The 19755-nt window shown below is 38.8% G+C and overlaps 1 long non-coding RNA gene across 2 annotated transcripts in view; it reads right to left on the reverse strand.

Moving 5' to 3' along the window:
* Positions 1 to 18916, reverse strand: part of LOC138921947 (uncharacterized) — a 716117-nt gene extending 697201 nt beyond the window's left edge. Inside the window, exon 1 of one of the 2 annotated variants that reach the window (XR_011434974.1) lies at positions 18665 to 18916. This is a non-coding gene — a long non-coding RNA (uncharacterized lncRNA). Of the gene's footprint in view, positions 1 to 5304; positions 5427 to 18664 lie in introns of those variants that run through there. The other variant, XR_011434973.1, reaches the window with a different exon arrangement.
* Positions 18917 to 19755: the final 839 nt, after the last annotated feature.

Genomic DNA, 19755 nt, shown 5'->3' on the forward strand with positions numbered 1-19755 from the left:
TTTTGATTACTAATGTAGTCATGAATCCTAATCCCAGAAGTGAAACTGTTTTCAGGATAGCACTAATCTTTGAACTTCTTGAGGGCAGGCACAATATGCTGGTTGGCATAGATCAATATGGCAGTGCTTGATGACCTCTTAGGTAAACTGGCAAAATTGCAAATCCACAAAACTGTCAAAATCAGAATTCCAAGTACCAGCAGAGCAAAACTGAGTCTTAATTGTCATTTTACTCTTACACATCCTACCATACTTGCAAATTTACCTATTATATCCTTACTTTCCAAAATAAAAGAAAGCCAGTAGAAAATTATGGAAGAATCCCACATAAAGTAATCTTATATATACCATGGACCTATATTTTCAGTTTGACTACGTGTATTTGACATCAGAATGAAGTGGAAGGCTAGATGGTTTGGGGGAGGAAAATTTTTCCTCTATCCTTCTAGGTTCTTCTGGCTGGTCTAAGAATTAAATCAACATGAGACAGACTAACGGAAGAAAGTTAAATTTGATTTTGTACTTATGAGGGCTCCATAAGAATATGAGGCCCAAAGATAGTCAGGCAATTGAGAATTATATGCCATTCTGAGCTAAGGAGAAGGGGTAGGGGTCTGGGACTTCAAAGGGGAGGAAGATAATTCACGGGGACATGGGAACAGGAAATACTTGGTAAATAGATGTTTGCCATGCCATGCAGAGACAAAGGGACAGAGACAGGAATGTGAATAAACAGGCCTTACTAAGTTCCCCTGAGTTTAGCACCTAGCTCACATTCTTGTACTTATCTCTGGTAATAACTCTTCTTCCTAGAATAGGCCCTCTATCTAAATTCCTTTAGGCAATTAAGAGGGAGATAAGAAAAACTTCCTGAGTCTTCTGTTTCTTAAAAGAAATATCAACTTAAAATAATCTGCTTGCCTAAGACACATATTTGGGGTGGCAAATTTTGCTCCCCTACAATGGTCAAGGACCTATTTAAAAATCATGTCAGGAACATTTTAAAAATAAATATGATGACAGAATGTGGACTATTTTTCAAGTAGGTCAAAACTAGAGCACAAATGAATTTAAGAAAACAATCTATTGAAATGAGTAGATCTTGATTCAGTTAAATTATTTTAAAGTCTGTTGTGGCTCAAATATTTAGAAATGCTTCTTGTTTAGCAAAATTTTAATCCATTTATTCATTTGAGAACTATTTACTAAACATTTACTCAGTATTAGGCATTGGGTGTACAGTAGTGACCGAGATAGGCACTGCCCTTGTCTCTTTGAAGCCAGGGCCAACTTATCCATTAGGCACAGTGAACACACTGCCTAGGACCCACAATACTTTTTAGGGGGTCCATGAAAATGTTTTAATTTCTTTTAAAATTAGAAAGAAAAAATGAATATAATCCTAGCTCAATGGTATTAATCTTTATACTAATGCAGTCATAAAATATAATTTTAATATTTTTATGAAGAAAGAGGTCCACGAAGGCAAAGGTTGCTGGGGCTCATGAAAGTCATAATGTGGGTCTGTGTGGAGTTTATATTCTATTAGAAGAGATTGGCAGATAATTAGATAAAATATAATATAGTGTAAAAAGTGCTGAGATAATGGTAAATACAGGGTGCTATGGGAACCCATCTTGAGGGGTTATGGAAAGTTTCTCAAAAGCCTCAGCAGAAGCATGAAGGACGATAGAGTAGGAAAGAAAATGCACTGGAGCAAGAATATGCACAGATCTGAAAGTAAGAGAGATCATGATGAGTGGGAAAAATGCCAGGTACCTCCAAACGCTTAGAGGAGTGGTTCTCAACTCAGGGTGATTTCGTCTCCCAGAGGACATTTGACAGCGCCTGGAGACATTGTTACTAGCATCCAGTGGGTAGAGGGCAGGAATGCTGCTAAACATCCTACAGCACACAGGACAGCTCCCCACAACAAAGAATTATCTCGTCCAAAACATCAAGAGTGCCAAGGTGGAGAAACTCTGTGTCAGAGAATTAAAATTGGAGATTTTAAAGTTTTAGTCTTTGCCAATTTGATGGTATCTTGTTGCTTAAATTTACATTTCCTTGATTACTAGTGAGTTTAAATATTTTTATGAGCTATTGCATTTCTTCTTTAGTATATTTTCTGTTTGTGTCCTTTGGAGATTTTTCACCTGGTTGTTGACCTGTTGCTTAGTGGCCTGGAGGAACTCTATACATATTATAGGTAGAAAATCTGTGTGTCATATATGTTGCAAATATTTCCCCTACTTTATTATTTTCCTTGATGTTTTATTTTTATTTCTGTGCAGTTTCTAACTTTAATGTAATCAAATCCATTGTTCTCGTCTTTTCATATTTTCTGCTTTTTTATTATAAAAGCTGTTTTCAACCCAAATTGCAGAAACTGATTTTGATACAGTGTGATAAACAGTATAGGAGAACAGTATGTCCCATATTAACAGTGTGGAGGCATGAAAAAAGTGGTCAACTTAAATGAGCAGAAAGGGTAGGATGCATTTTTTCCTTATTGTCCTATGTATCCTAAGTGACTAGCAAAGTGCCTGGCACACAATAGGCTACCAATAAATATTCATTAAGTGTTGAATGACTAAATGGGTGGTATTTAATTGGTCTTATAACTACAGTTTATGAAATAGTAAACAATATTTATACTTGCAAATGTTCTCTGTGGAGTTGGATAATGAGTAGAAGAAATCATATACTTTTGCATTACTCCTAGTTACACCCCCTTCAAAGCTATGTCTGAAGCTAGGGCATCCAGGTTCTCAAAGTCATCCCTGGACTGTGCATCAGGCTTAGGGCTGGTCCAGAGGACCTCGGAGCTATCTATGCATCTCCAGATCCCCTTCTGAACCCAAATTGAGTTTTATTTTTATTTTAAAAGGAAAGGATTATTCTCCCTTCCCCCAGATACACACAAGCACAAATACATTTTAAGAAAAAAATGGAAAGTTCCTCTGGCTTCCATCCCACTTCCCAGAGATTTGATGCATCTTTCCTTTCTCTTTTGAACATATTTGTGATAGGCGTGAATTTGTTCCAGATTGTTTGGGTACAAGAAATAGCACATGTTTTTCCATTTGTTTTTAAAATTGAATCCAACTTGGTTTTTAGCCCTCACATTCTTAGCTGGTAGGGCATTCACCATCAGTCATTATTGGAGCTTCCCTCCCCATCAGATCCTACAGGAAACTCAGATCTTACTAAGTCACAGGAAAATGAGAGAGAAGAGGCTAATCCTTAATAGTTAGTGGTCACCCTCATTACTGATGATTCTGCTATCCAGTGATGCCATTGAATTTTGGTTCTCTGCCAGCTGCCAGCTGCCAGTGCTTTGCAATGTGTATGGCAAGAAGCAGAATGACAGACCTGTCTTTCGTGGATGTTTTTTCCATGTCTCCAATGACTCTAGGATTTACCCCAGGGGGTCCTCACTGGTCCTCTCAAGGCAAGACTGTGGCTCTTTCTGATCAGTCCCCAGCATATACCTCCTCTCAACGGTAGTACTGCCACCTTCCTGACTACAGTCTCAAGGTAATTCTTCGTCTCCAACAAGAATCACTCACCAATTCGACAGCAACTATAAACTCCTATCCACCCTGGCCCTCTAGGGCAACTCCAGACTTTGCCAACAAAGACCTGGACGAGTGTTATTGTTTGTTTTAGGAGTAGTTGTGGTTTATGTGTTCTTCCTTTAGGGCTGCTTCTATTAAAGAAAGATAAGGAGAAGAAAGAAAAAAGAATGAGAAAAAGAAAGAAAGGGAGGGAGGCGGGGAGGGAGGGAGGAAGGAAGGAAGAGAAAAAGAAAGATTGATTCCTAGAAATGAGGGACTTTGGGCCAAGCAAGACAGGTTTAGAACTCCAGGAGTCATACCCAATTTGAGGAAGATTTTAGGAAGACTCTCAAATAAAGGGCATCTTTAATAATTCTCATGTAACATATTTAAAACCTATTCAAAGGAAAGATCTCAGAAGATAGCAAAATATTTCCATCTACCCACCAGGCCCTCCAGATATAAAGCTCTCTCACTTTGACAGGACACCACACCCATTTCTCTTTCCTCCCTCCTGTTGGCAATGACCCAAATGCTCCTTGATTGCTGAAAGGGATAAGATCATGTGACCTGCTAGGAGATTTTCAATCAACGAAAAAAGAGCAGCAGGCACAAATATCTGGAGTTTATCAAACACTGAAGCAGCAACTTAAGATTTGATTAGAGTGGATTTCCACTTAAAATGACAACATCAAGCTACTGTGTTATCGGCAAATCTTTACAAGTGAGGATGAAGCAAAGCACGGACTGCTTCAGGAAGAGCATACTTTAGAATCCTTTAGCAGTAAGTGGAAAAAGTTATTTTATGATATCTTTGCAAAGCTTTTCTCTTCTGAAAATACTCAGTTCCAGTCAACTTTAACACGAGCTTAAATATTTTTCCAAGGATAACCTTACGCTAATTTTGCATCAAACTTGTTGACATTGTTTTTCAACCCCAGAGGATCAGTTCTATGATTACACTGCCATTTAAACTGTCTACTGTGGATCCATTGCACCAGAAGTTATGATTGGGAAAGTTGTGGGAAGTATTCTGCTACCTTAATGGAGAAAAAGCCCTGGCTTCAGAGAACTGAATCAAGTACCTTATTTACATAAGTTGGTGCATTACAAAGGTTGTGGAAAAGAAATTGTTATACATTAGATGATGTATAAATAATCAGTCTTCACATCTTTGAAGGAGCTAAAAGAATGTCACCACACACACACACTCAAATATCTCTGAGGAAAACGTACTTGCCAATACCCATGTGTAATCATAGCAACTGTCTTGTCTCCGTTTACGAGTGGGAGAAGACCTCCTCAAGACCTATTCTTAAGGGTACTTACTGACTCATACATGAGTTCCTTTGCCCAGTCTGTCATTAAATTGTGACAAGTTTTTGTAAAAGTCCCTTCATAGCTCCGGATCTTTGTCTCCTCATCTATAAAATGGGCATAATAATAAACCACTGTAGCTACTAGTTCATGAAAGCTTATGAAAGGCTGAAATGAGATAATGTGTGTAACAGTTATTCACAGAATATAAAGCTATTTTTTCATCTAGTCCACATTCATTTAGCCAGGAAGTGGACTAGGTGCTCAAGATATAAAAATGAATTCGACAGAGTTGCTGTTCTCATGGGTCTACAACACGAGGTGCTCTGTCAACCAGCGGACCTATGCCAGCATCCAATATTATGATAGTCACCATGAGGTAGTCATCAAGTGAAGGAGTTAGAAAGATGAAAGACAGGGTCCTTACCCTTAAGAAGCAGGCAGTCGAGGCAGGGGGCGTGCTCACAAACCCGCAACTACAAAATAGCACAGTAAATGCCATGCTAGAGAAGAAGACAAAAGAAAAGAGGCTGACGTGCATTTCTGCTCATTCCTAATGGACTCTGCCCGCCATTAGGAGCCATCGCCAGCACGCCATTGGTGGTTGGTGCTGACTTGGATACGCTCTTTTGACTTGAACAGTCATGCTCCCCCTATGCGTGGTTAACTGAGAAAGAAATCAGCATACATTCACTCAATTATCCATTTTATGATCAAAAAATCAGAAGTCTTTATTCAGGTAGGTTAAACACCGATACTAAAGAGTGAAGCAGATAGTTATCTAAGTATAACTTAGATAGTTATCTAAGTATCTGCTTAGATAGTTATCTGCTGTGAAAAAAAAAGATGTGAACTCCTAAGGGCAATTTGTTCTCTCTCTCACTAATGATTAACAAGCATCGGTCAGGTCAGATCCACATTTTTCGCATTGTAGTCCTCCAGACCCATATATCTGTTTCTTGTTGGAAAAACATCTTAGAGTAGAATTGCTTTTATTAATTACATAATTTAATCTTTCTTGAAAAATTTAAGCAAAATAAGTTTAAAATTCCAACTAGAAACATAAGATTCACTAAAGGAAACTTCTGCTCTAAGCACTTCAACTGATGGGAGATATTGTTGTGTGAGCTCTTTTTTTTTTTTTTTGAGGAAGATTAGCACTCCCTCCTTTTTTTGCTGAAGAAGACTGGCCCTGAGCTAACATCCGTGCCCGTCTTCCTCTACTTTATACGTGGGACGCCTACCACAGCGTGGCTTCCCAAGCAGTGCCATGTTGGCACCCGGGATCTGAACCAGCGAACCCCGGGCCACTGAAATGGAATGTGTGCACTTAACCGATGCACCATCGCGCCGGCCCAGCTCTTTTTCTTTTAAAATAAAATATCAAATTTTCCCAAGATAACATCCGATGAGAGCTGGGACATTTATGTTTAAAGGGTATAATTTTTTTTATTGAATATGCTGCTATAATTCTAGGACAGCATTGCTTTCTGGGGGGAAAACAGGCATTCAAGTGATTGCCATCTGTATTGCCCCATTCCAAATGATAGGCGCAAGCTGGTTCCGAGGCTGAATGACAAATATTAGGAATTTTGAACAACTCTAAACCTGCCGTTCTTTTCAGCTCTGATGCTTAAGAAATCACTTAGAGCATTTAATAGCCATGTCTTTGCACACCTTGAGAGGTGGGTTCATTTCGGGGATTACAATTACCTGAGAAACACGGAGCCATTTGCCTTGCAGAAGCTATTTAGATCTGAAGACCTCTTCATGACAGCCCCGAAACTTCAATTACCGCAGGCTTGTTTTTCTGACAAGTCTTGCAGACCGCGCTAGTAATGATAGGCTGTGGCATAGTCAGGAACTTTCGAGAAGAGAGGTTAAATCCTAGAGGGAACAGGGTTTTGGGAACAAGTGATTTTAGCAACAGGAAGAAATCAGTTAGCCAGCAAAGCAGCAGGACTGAACAGGTATCTAGCTCTTTAGGGAAACATGCAGCTATGTCTCAAGGTCAAGGTAAAGCATGAGATCAATTAAAGTAGATATTTACAGGCACTTAATATTTGATGATGCTGGTATTTCAAGAGAAAGGACAAAGAATTCATTTTTTTCTGTGTGCCATTCATTTAGAAATATTCTGCATTTGAAAATAAGGTTTTTCACAGAAATGATGTCCTTTTATCATCATTCCTTTTTGAAATGTATTTCTTGTTTGATTTGTTTTCAGTAATTGAACTATATTAGAGCACACCATTTAAAATGCTTCTTCATTTAACCCCAAAGTAATTAAATCAGCAATAGGCATGTATTATGAATAACTTTATCAATCAATGTCAGCACTTCAAATGTTTAAAATTGTGCAGTAATATCCAAGATAATGATTTCAGAAATACAGGGAGGCATCATGATTCTTAATGTGTATTATGACATTTATGAAATGTTAAGGAGAAAAAAATGAGAAAGAAAAAAAGGAAAATGAACTATTAAAGGCACGCACGTCAGTTTCACGAAGTGGCTCAAGATTAGCATTTTATTCAGAATGAGCTAATTTTATTATTATTTTATAATCCTCCGACCAATAGACCAGTTTCTACTTCAGAGATGTTCAGATTTTTCTAATTTAATGTTTCTCTCTACTTAAAATTTACCTATCTGAAAAATAATATTTGTAGCAATTACATTTCATTTATTTTACCTCACTTGCCATGATAGCCTCAAAAGATTTCTTGCCTTCAATGGCTTGATGGTTTCTTCCAATACTTTAGTTATCAAGGTTGTAAATTATTCCCTGGGATGTGTGGGGATAATTAGATCATTGTCCTCAAAATCTGTGTTCAATGGCAAGGGTTTTCTTTTCAAGTTTTGAAAGAAGTGAAACAGCAGTTATCTCATTAGAAGTTCATGGGATATGGCTTTATTAAAAGAATGACTTGTTTCAGGGGTCATTTTATTTTTTATTAGAAGCCTGATAGATCCTTTCTAAAATCCAAAAAGCATAGATCCCCTTCAAATTCTCAAACACGTTTGTAATAAAAAATATTTTTTATGTTGAATTTGTTTCAACTCTTAAATCCTTGTTTTAGAAAATTTTCTCCTCTGTCTTTCACATACAAGTACATATTGTAAAGACAGTATATACAGTCAGCTTTGTGTATATCATCTTTGTATACATTGTGTTACTATTATAAGCTTGGACTGTCAAAGATATTTTCAGTCTTTAGGGTGTTTCATTGATCTCTCAAATAATAAAGTGAAACTGAGGTTTATATTATTCCATCATTACCTCCTTTTTTCTATTTCTGTACTCAACATTAATCATTCATTCAACAATCATTTTTGCTAACCATTGTGGGTAACACGAAAGAAGTATAATGTAGAGCCTCTGTTCTCAAAGACACACACACTCTCTAGGAAGTCAAGACACATATATCATTTAGCAGAAAAAATGATTAAGTGCCAATATGTATGATACAGGAGTTACAATAGAAATTTTTTTAAAGAGAGATTCATGGTCACTGAAATGCATGTAGAAAGTTTCACAGCGGTGATAGGACTTGAACTCGGTCTTAAAAGATATCAGATTAGGTTGAAATGAGGGGAGAAAGTATACACAAGGAAGAATAAAGAAATGAAAGAATGAATATGACCAAGAGACAGTAAATGGAGACTGGTTTACACAAGTGGAAAGACCTTGATGGGCAGTAGAAAAAGATAAAGTCAGAAATAATTTGGGGTCCGATTTTGTACTAAAGGGGAGAATTTGAACTTGATGTTATTTGGCTTGGGCTAGGCTAACAGTGGGAAAGGGGTAGAAAAGATGAATACAGGAGGCCTATGGGGAGAAGCATCAATAGGGCTTGTATCCATTCATTCTAGCAAGCATTTGTTGAGTATCATTTAGTTGTTAGGATCTGATGGGAAACGAAGATTCTAAGATGGCTTCAAGGCTTTGAGATTTCACAGAGAGAAGTGTTTATCGTAACAGAAATTTTACCACGCCCTCTGGTCCCTTTAAAAATAAGATTCTAGTCCCCAAAGGGTGCTCAAACCACACGAGAAAGATAATGAAACAAATGAACTAAATTTGTGTGATTAGTTCCTGAACTGACCTTCAATCGCATTGTGCTTTTCCTTGCCTTTGAATCATTCAGTTTCCGAATCATTTTGTCTCCAGCTCCTTTCTTGTCTCATCTCTCCAACTTCCCAGACTTCAGCTCATTACTTTCTTCCTAGATGTTGCTCTTTCTTGGAGATTTAGTTTGCCTTAGGCAAAGCCTAAGACATCTTTCTTTTTCTCTTTGCACTGGGAAAAACTGGCTTGGAGAAAAATTAGGAAGTTTAGGAAGGAAAACAATTGAGGTAGGGGAAAGGTGATCAATTTTGACTGTAATTCTGTTGATTTCGTAATGCTAGTGGGATTCACTATCATGTTCATGATTCGTAATAGACAGTTGGAAATATCAAATTGGAAATTAAGGTAGGAAACCAGGTTGGAATGCAAATTTGGGAGTCTTCACCAATGGCAATTTAAGGTCTCCCAGAGGCACTAAAGAGTATTCCCTTCTCCTTACCCCAGAATGGGCATCAGTGGTGAGGAGAGAGGTCTAACGTGTCATTCAAGGTCAACCAATGTCAGTGTGTTAAGTCTTATCTCATTAAGTCCTTGCAACAACTCTATGAGGTGGGAAGGTGAGGCAGATTATATATAATTTCTCATTAGGATTTTTGTTCTTATTTGATCAAGAATTTGATTCATATTAAGGTTTATATACATACTTATCCCAGACCAATTTCTTCTAAAGCCTTATGCACACAGACCAATCCTTATTTTCCTGACTGGTCTAATTATTCCTAAAATTAACTGATTCTGCTGTCTTTCCTATCAGCATGCGCAGTCTTGCTCTCTCAGATAACTGTGATTAGAAAAATTGCATGTGTTAAAAAGAAGGCCAGCTTGAGGAAATTTGGTCTATAACACACAGATTTCTATTCAGCTAAAAATAAAGCCAATATGTAAGGGAAAGCATGAAACAGAAAAAGGTTGTTATTCTTTGAGGGCTGTGTTTTGAAACGCTTGGTAACAGTGCCTGAAAAAACAATAGACTGTGAAAAAAACCTGCCTTTTTATTCTTTATATACTAATTTTCTACTAAACATTCTATGCTGTATTTGAGTTCTTTTTTAAAAAATATCATTTGGTTATATATCATCAAATAGAGCCATAAATATAAATGTCAGAGGATGGCAGAACATTCAGTAACTGTAAGGCATGGGTGAGAAATTAGAAACATAGAGGACTTTCATTCACTCCTTTGGCTCATTGGATCATAAAATTGAAAGGAATTTGAAAAAACATTCAGTTTAGGCACCTTTGTTTTAAAGAAGAAACCGCAACTCAGAGAGACTGTGAAAAGGTTAAGGTCATATAGCTAGTAAATGGTAGAGCTCAGTCTTGAATCAAATTCCCCTCACTCCCACTTCAGTGCTCATTCCACTGCCCCACACTGCTTAGACCAATCCCCATGCCTTCACTAAATGAATGAATCCAAAAGTAATTATTGAGTTCTTACTATATGCTTTCCATGGTGATATGTGTTGAAGGGAAAGCTAAAGGTTAAAAAAAAAAGGTTTTTAATTTTAAGACATTGACCATCTTGCCATTGGGGTTTGACATTTATGTGAGGTCAGCAAACAAGAAGCAGTTAACAAGTAGTATCAACTAATCTATAATCAGATGTTCAATGGCCACAGGGTGTTGACTAGGGAAGAGAAATTGGAATTGGATGGAGCAGAGGTAGGCAAGCATCTGCTATACTCCAAAGCTACTACTAGACACAGTTTGGAGAAATCATTCTTTGACGAGGCCATGTGTCACCGCCGATATACCAGGAATAAAAAGGCCTCTATATTCACCTTCATTGCAAGGTGCATCTAGAAATGAGATGAGAGTTAAAGTTTGCTAAGGAATGTTAAATCCCTGTCCCCAAAATAAGCTGTATTCTCTCTTCCTGTGAAATTATTAAAATTCCTGCCAAAGCATTAAAAAGTAGTTTCCTCAGGGCCGGCCCAGTCGTGTAGTGGTTAAGTTCGCACACTCTGCTTCGGCAGCCCAGGGTTCACAGGTTTGGATCCTAGGTGCAGACCTACACACCGCTCATCAAGCCATGCCGTGGTGGCATCCCACGAACAAAATAGAGGAAGAGTGGCACAGATGTTAGCTCAGCACCAATCTTCCTAAAGAAAAAAGAGGAAGATCGGCAACAGATGTTCACTCAGGGCCAATCTTCCTCACAAAAAAAAAAAGTAGTTTCCTCAACTTTATGATCTTAGATCTCACAAACAGATGATAAATATAATAGTCTCCCTTTTTGGCAAACAGCATGAAACTCTAGAAAAATGTAGAGTAAGCTTTGAGTGGAAGTCCTCATTGAGGTGGAAGCATTCAGTGCCTCAAATTGCTTTAAATTAATAGGTATTGCAAAAAGGCTAGGATAAGAAATGTATACTTAGCAAATGATTTGAGGCAACCAAAAGAGAAATGGAAAAAATAGGCAAGTAATATTAGTCTTTTGTTTTACTCATTTAAAATAAAATTATTGCATTGCAGATATTAAGCCCCCAAATGTATATAATCTATTTCAAGGAAATATTACCTTATCTATTGAGGAATTTTAAAATGTATTTTTCATTGTCATTGAATCAGTTTTTAGTATAACTATATCCTTTTTTGTCTTTACTGTTTTCATATGTTTTGTTCACTTCTATGTTTCCCCAGGGCCTGTAGCTGTGCTGACACTTAGCAGGCACTCAATAAGTATTTGTTGAATTTTTCTAGATCGGGTCCTTTTCTTTCTCCAAATGGATTAACATTTAATCCTGATTGTTGCTTAGGCCACGAGGGCTACACAAAGAAACGAATGACAATTTGAAAACATACTTTCAAAGTCATTGCATAAACAATACTAAAATTAGACATAGTCCTGTGAAAAAAAGCCGTTTCTCTCCTTCATGTGGAAAGATCAGGGATTAAAACTGGCATGACCACTCAGAGCCTCAGCACGAGGGAGAAGAACCAAAACAAAAGGAAGAAAATAGAAAAAGCAAGTCAACGCAAAACAGAATAGGAGAATTAAGAACTACTTTTACCACTAACCCTCAGAAAAAAAGTGAATAAACAGAGCAAAAAAATGGTCAATATTGTTCCCCAACAATAGAAAACTGAAGCTGTATGAGGCTGCTGCCAGCTGATATCCCTTACCTACCTGGCTTGAAACAAATTAGAGGCAAAGAAGTTGAGTTAAGAGTGCTGGTTTTGGGGCCGGCCCCGTGGCCAAGTGGTTAAGTTAACGCGCTTCACTTCAGCAGCCCAGGGTTTCGCTGTTTCGGATCCTGGACGCGGACATGGCACCGCTCATCAAGCCATGCCGAGGCGGCATCCCACATGCCACAACTAGAAGGACCTACAACTAAAAACACACAACTATGTACCAGGGGGCTTTGGGGAGAAAAAGGAAAAATAAAATATTTTAAAAAAAAATAGTGCTGGTTTTAACTAATTTGAAAAGATGTTTGTACCCCTATGTTCATCACAGCATTATTCACAAAACCCAAGACTTGGAAGCAACCCAAGTGCCCATCAACAGATGAATGAATAAAGACGATGATGTAATACATATACATGATGGAATACTACTCAGCCATAAAAAAGACAAAATGGTGCCCTTTGCAACAGCATGGATGGACCTTGAGGGCATCATGCTAAGGGAAACAAGTGAGATGGAGAAAGACAAATGCCATATAATTTCACTCATATGTGGAAGATAAGTCAACAACAACAAAAAACATATAGACACAGAGAACAGATTCGTGGTTACCAGAGGGAAAGGGGGTGGGGGAGGGCAAAAGGGGTAAAGGGGCACATATGGATGGTGATGGATAAAAACTAGACTATTAGTGGTGAACACAATGCGGTCTATACAGAAACTGAAATAGAATAATGTACACCTGAAATATACATAATGTTATAAACCAATGTGACCTCAATAAAAATATTTTTTTTAAAAAAAGAGTGCTGGTTTTAGAGTCAAATAGAGCAGAATGTGCATTCGAGTTCTGTTCCTTACCAGAAGTGAGATTTTCAGGGTTACTGTGACATTAGAGACAACATCAATAAATAGCAGCTATCAGAAAGTACAGCCTTTTCAGGTTCCTAAGTTATAATTAGCATTTAGATTGTAGACAACCATGGTGTGTTTAGTCCTAATAAGGCATTTTTTCTGCCTAAAACGAATACCCACACCATAGGCACTGTGAACATGCCAGTAAAACCTTGTTCAAATATTTTTAAGCAAAACTTCTTTCGCATTAATAATATTCCCCAAGTCAGTGTAAACAAAAATCATTGCTCTAGTCCAATCAATTGTTCAAAAACTAAACATGAAGTGAGTGTCTACGTGAGTCAAATGCTTTGCAAGGCACTGAGATGCCACAATGGGTATGGCTTCATCCTTGCCCTTAAGCAGCTAAGAGTTCTGTGGGTGAAGATTCTTTTATATTTACATATTTATAAAAGGGTAATGAGGAGGTCCTTTGTTTTAAAATCAACGTGTCATTTGGCAGAAAAAACTCAGGATCAGAAATGGGTCTAGGGGCCAGCCTGGAGACGCAATGGTTAAGTTTGAACGTTCCACTTCTCGGTGACCCAGGGTTCGCTAGTTCGGATCCTGGGTGCGGACATGGCACCGCTTGGCAAAAGCCATGCGGTGGTAGGCGTCCCATGTATAAAGCAGAGGAAGATGGGCATGGATGTTAGCTCAGGGCCAGTCTTCCTCAGCAAAAAGAGGAGGATTGGCAGTAGTTCGCTCAGGGCTAATCTTCCTCAAAAAAAAAAAAAAAACGATAAAAGGAAGAAAAGAAATGGGTCTAAATATCCTTGGTCCCACTTTCCATAGTCCTGCTAACCATGGTTGGAGGTGTCAAGTAGGTTACCGCTAAAATGTGGGCCACGTAAACTCACTGAAAACAATCACATTTAGAAAACAGAGCAGAGTCCATATATCCAAATAATGAAATCAATTACTGTTTAAAAACTAAAAGTAAGAGCTAACATAAAATTAACATTTTTATAGAGTGTAAAATTTACAAAGCACTTTATATAATCTCATTTGATCCTCATAAATCTGTGAGTTAAGCAGCCATTCTTTGGTGCATTTTATAGGTAAAAAACCTGAGGTTTCAAAATGTGAAGTGAAGAGAAGATTGAATTGATATGACACCCTGCGAAATAGAGACAGGTGCTCTGGAGGACCTGAAAAAGAAAAAGAAATGCCCCAAAGATAGAAGTCAGATGAGGTCAAATTAAAGAAAGAGAGAGAGAGGGGAAGGAAGGAAGGAAGAAAAAGAAAGAAAGACAGCCACAGCCCAAAGGTACACAGGAGGGGCTCCTGAAAAGGGAGAAGAGCTCTAGGAGCACTTCTAGCAGAGATGACAGAGACTGGGACTACAAGGGGACCATGGGGCAACCAAAATGGTAAGTTTGAGCCCTGCAGAAGAAGCAGCGAGGAAGTTTGAACCCATTGCAATGCCCCTACCACCATCTTGGACCAGATCGCCAACAACAAAGTTGTCTATGCTTCCTGTCCCGATTTCCTCTCCTTCACGCTGTTAGGACCACCCTAACCAGGTTCTAACCCTTCTGTCAACTCCAACGTTGCTCTCATCAAGGTGGCTAATGAACTCCAAACTGCTAAATCTAATGGTCCTTCTCAGTCCTCAACTTATTTGACCTTTACTATGGTCTGGACGTTTGTGTTCCCCTAGAATTCATATGTTGAAATCCTCTTGCCCAATAAGATGGTTTTAGGAGATGGGGCCTTTGGGATGTGCTTAGGTATGAGGGTGGAACCCTCATGAACGGGATTAGTGCTCCTATAAAACAGGTCCCACAGAGCTCCCTAGCCACTTCCACCATAAGGACACAAGAAGTCAGCAGTCTGTGAACCAGAAGAGGAACTTCACCGGATCATGCCGGCACCCTGATCTCAGACTTCCAGCCTCCAGAATTGTGAGAAATTTCTGTTGTTTATCAGTCACCCAGTCTGTGCTATTGTATTATAGCAGCCCAAACAGACTAAGACAACCTATTAGGATTGAACACAATGACTGACACCCCTTCCCGCCTACCTAAGAGACAATTCAAACTCAACATGTTCAAACCTGAACTCCCAGTTCTCTCCCCAAGCCTGCTCTGCCTGCTGCCTTCCTCATCTCAGAGGATGGCAATCTCATCCTTGTTGTTCAGGCCAAAAACTTTGAAATTATTATTTTAAAAAATTATTCATTGCAAACAAGTGTATATATCAAAAGTCTAATGCTTAAAGAATTTTCACAAATTGAACAAACACATGTAAACAGCCTGAGATCAAGAAAGAGAACTTTAACAATACCCCAGAAGCCTTCCTTAGACTGCTCCTTTCTAGTCACTCGCTTCCACTCACTAAAACGAATGTGTCTCCCAGAATGCAATGCAGGAGAACAAGGAAGAAAAGTTAGGAGGCACAGAGTATATATCCGGAAGTTCCAGCATTCATCTACAATCCGTGCCCAATGAAAAAGAAGAGATATAAAAAAGTGGATAAGAAGGATAAGACAAAGCAATAACAGAAGAAAACTTCCAAGAACTAAAGAAAGACATGAGTACTCAGAAGTACTTCTAGTACTCATAAGTACTCAAAGGTGTATCACTTGTCCAGCAGGATATATGAATAAGGATACCCACCCAGACACACTGGGGTGAAATTTCAGAACAATAAAGAAAAAAAGCTCTAGACAGTAAAACATTGTCCTAAAGGAATAATAATTAATGGCATCTGAATCAATGACAGCAATGACATCTAAATTGTCATAGGCAACATTGTGAAGAAAGAAGATGGGACAATATTAGACATAAGAAAATAAGATTTTCTTTAAGGTTCTGTATCGTCTTTGTACTTATGCACATTATTGAAAAAATATATTAAAAGTCTGCATTCTAAAACAAAAAATGTCCACAATCCCATCACTTAACCAAGTCAATGTTTTCATTTAGCCAGGTTTCCTTCTAGTCCTTGTTTATAAGCATGTTCAAACTTTACATATTTGCAATAGTATTAAAGGTAGAAATTACATTCTGCAGGCTAACATTGTGGGGTTTTTTTCTTTTTTAAAGATTGGGGGGCCGGCCCAGTGGCGCAGCGGTTAAGTTCTCACGTTCCGCTTCTCGGCGGCCCGGGGTTCGCCAGTTCAGATCCCGGGTGTGGACGTGGCACCGCTTGGCACACCATGCTGTGGTAGGCATCCCACATATAAAGTAGAGGAAGATGGGCACGATGTTAGCTCAGGACCAGGCTTCCTCAGCAAAAAGAGGAGGACTGGCAGTAGTTAGCTCAGGGCTAATCTTCCTCGGAAAAAAAAAAGATTGGCACCTGAGCTAACATCTGTTGCCAATCTTTTTCTTCTTCTTCTTCTCCCCAAAGTTCCCCAGTACATATTTGCATATTCTAGTTGTGAGTGCTTCTGGCTGTGTTACATGGGACACCACCTCAGCATAGCCTGATGAGCGGTGCCATGTCTGTGCCCAGGATCTAAACCAGCGAAACCCTGGGCCACTGAAGCGGAGTGCACGAACTTAACTCCTCGGCCACGGGGCCGGGCCCTCTACAGGCTTACTTTGTAATCTATCATGGGAATTGTTCTATTTGGGAAGCTTTATTTCTTATCTTCTCCCCTCTCTTCTCCTTTCCTCTGATTCTCTCCCTCCCCTATTCATGGTAACATTACCACTTCCATTTTTGTTTTTTTTTTCAAAATTTCTCAATTTTTCTTGCTTATTTTCTCCATCTCTTAAACGTTAGCATCTGCCCTTCAAACTTCATAAAAAATTTCTCTTGGGCTTTAATTGAAACTGCAAGGGATTTACAGGTTAATTAGATGAGAACAGCCATCTTTGTAAAATTGAGCCTTTCTGATTAGGAAGACGGCGTATCTCTCCATGTATTCAAGTTTTCTTTTGTGTGGAAAACTACTAGTGTCACTGTCACAGACATTTGGGAAGACAATTTGGCCATATCATAGTAAAAATCCATGCATCCTATAACGCAGCAATTCCTTCTCATCAACTCTAGAGAAATACTCATACTCAAACACGTCCTACGGTATTCTCTATAGTAGCAAAAAAACCAAAAACCAGGGAATAACCTAAATGTCCATTGATAGGGAAGTGGATAAGATAAAGAACGTATTGCCATCCATACTTCTAAATACTTTGCAATAGTTAAATAGGAAGAAGCATATCTACGTGATTTGGCATGGGGCAATAACTAGGACATATTCATATTATTAAACAAATAAAGCACATTACAGAATGTACATGCTTATGTAAGGCACACACACATACACACAAAACCAAAGCACGTATTTCTCCCTCTCACCAGCTTTACAATCTTGAACATACCTGTTACTTACTTAACTTTATTGTTATTTTTCTGATTTGTGTGATTTGAAGAGGATTGTAGGGAGGGTTAAATGGATCAATGCTTGTAAAGTCCTTAAAGCAGCGCCTGGTACCAAATAATTGCACTCAACGTTAGCTATTATTATTAATATTATTAATCTTAGTCCAATTCAAGAAATACTCATTAACCAGGCCCCGTGCATCAGGTGCTGCACATAGCCATTGGTGATACAGAGATGACTAAGAATCAGTCCCTGCCATTTAAAAAGCTTACACAATGTGGAACAAATAGACATACACGCCCACAATGTCAACACAATGTGGTAAGCACTTTGGAAGAATAATGACAGGCTGCCGTGAGCATACAGACGAGGCTCACCCAACCCAGGGTTGAGCAGGGAAGCGTGGAAGAGCGGGCCACTTTTGATATGGAAAGCTCTAATAACAACTTTCTCTTCATTCCCTCTCCTCATTAAAGGAGAGAAAGTCCTTGGGAGATTATTTATTCCTCTCCAAACCTAAAAGAGACCCTCCAAAATTTATGTTACCACGAGATTTTCTGATTGCCACTCAAGCTTGGCCAGCGAGAGTAGCCGTGATGAGACATGACAGGATTGTTCCGCAGGACAAGTTGGGAAACAACTACAAATCGTGTTGCAAACCTTGCAGAGAATCTGCTTTATTCCACAGGGTGCCAGCCTTTCATAACATAGTTTCCACATTCGGAGAGCATTTTATGGTAACTTTCCAAAGATTGTGTTTCACAACAAATATCTAAATCCGCCGCCAAGGACTTAAGAGCGTATAAACTCAAGATAAACATGAGTCAGCACTGCATCTCTATTTTTTTGAAAAAAGGCATGAAAATGGCTTGTGTTAACTAGAGCATATTATCTAGGAACTATTAGATAACCTTCCAGCCATAGGTCAGGATCTTATAAGATTCAGACAGAATATTCAAGAGAGAAATAGAAAATGTTATGCTGATCGAAAGACTAATCTATTCGACTGCAACGGGTTAAAGGAATAAGGAATGCTTTCCAAATAATCCAGTAAGTACTGCCCACTCCAGGACAAGCAAAAGGAAGAGATTTCCTGCCCATAGGAGCTCATGATCACGGAAAAACAAAGCACACACACAGAGAACAGAACGCGATCGAGTCTTTTACAGTATGAACTTTAAGTATAGGCTTGAGCACGTGGGATTCTAGCTAGATTTTTAACAAGGATTACACATCCCTTATAAAAAACTTGTAATGGATTCTCACTGCTGACAGGATAAATCTGTTTTTCTCACCTTATCCCATACGCTACATCCCAATGGCAATCGTCTGGTCCGGCTAGAATGAAATGGCTTAAGCAGTATGCTTCAAGTTTCCCATCCGGAGTACTCCTCTGTATAAATCCTAACCGTGGGCGGCCACATTAATCCCATCTCTTCCATGAAAGCTCTGTAGCTACAGCACCTTATGCCCTCTTCCTGCACCCAATATTCTTACCACTTACTTATCTGCAGCCTGCAGTCTGATCTCTCCTGGCAACCTCCACCTCGACCACAAGAACTTGGTCATGAATGAAGATAATTCACAAATAGATCAGAACAGAAACATGCAAAGTCACCTTATATGGTCAGAATGGTTCACAGGCCTCCAACACTTGACTGCATCCTAATTGAATTAGTTTATGTCTCTGAGGAAAGCAAGGGTTGAGCAAAAAACGGAAAACAAATCTCAAAGGCTAGTGCCGGCTTTATCCAAACAGCACCTTCCTGGGGAGAGGGAGGCTTGGGCCCTGGACTTGAAAGTTTCTATTCCCTAAGGCAAGACATCCTTCGTGTGGAGAGAGTGCAGACTCTTCCAGCCAATAGATTTCACATATTTCTAATCCCACTGATGCCAGCGTTTCCTAACCACTGAATGAGAAACTCCAGGGGAAGGTGCCCTACAATTTGCATTTGTTAAAGTCAGCTTTATTCCATGATAATTTACATACTGTAAAAATCACTCCTTTTAGGGATATGGTTCTGTGAGTTTTGACAAGTGCATATGGATATATAACCACCACCACAATCAATTACAGAATATATGACTTAACTTCTTATGCAAGTGTGTTAACAAGGAGAAAAATGCACTCTTCATGAAGACATGCCTATAACAATTATTTTTCACTAAGAAAATAATACAGTAGTCCCCCCTTATTTGTGGTTTTACTTTCTGAGGTTTCAGTTACCCGTGGCCAACTGTGATCTGAGAATATTAAATGGAAAATTCCAGAAATAAACAATTCATAAGTTTTAAATTGCACACTGTTCTGAGTAGTGTGATGAAATCTCACACTGTCCCGCTCAGTCCCGCCCGGGACATGAATCATCCCTTCATCCAGCGCATC

This window comes from Equus caballus, chromosome X (assembly GCF_041296265.1).
Source record: "Equus caballus isolate H_3958 breed thoroughbred chromosome X, TB-T2T, whole genome shotgun sequence".
Lineage (NCBI taxonomy): Eukaryota > Metazoa > Chordata > Mammalia > Perissodactyla > Equidae > Equus > Equus caballus.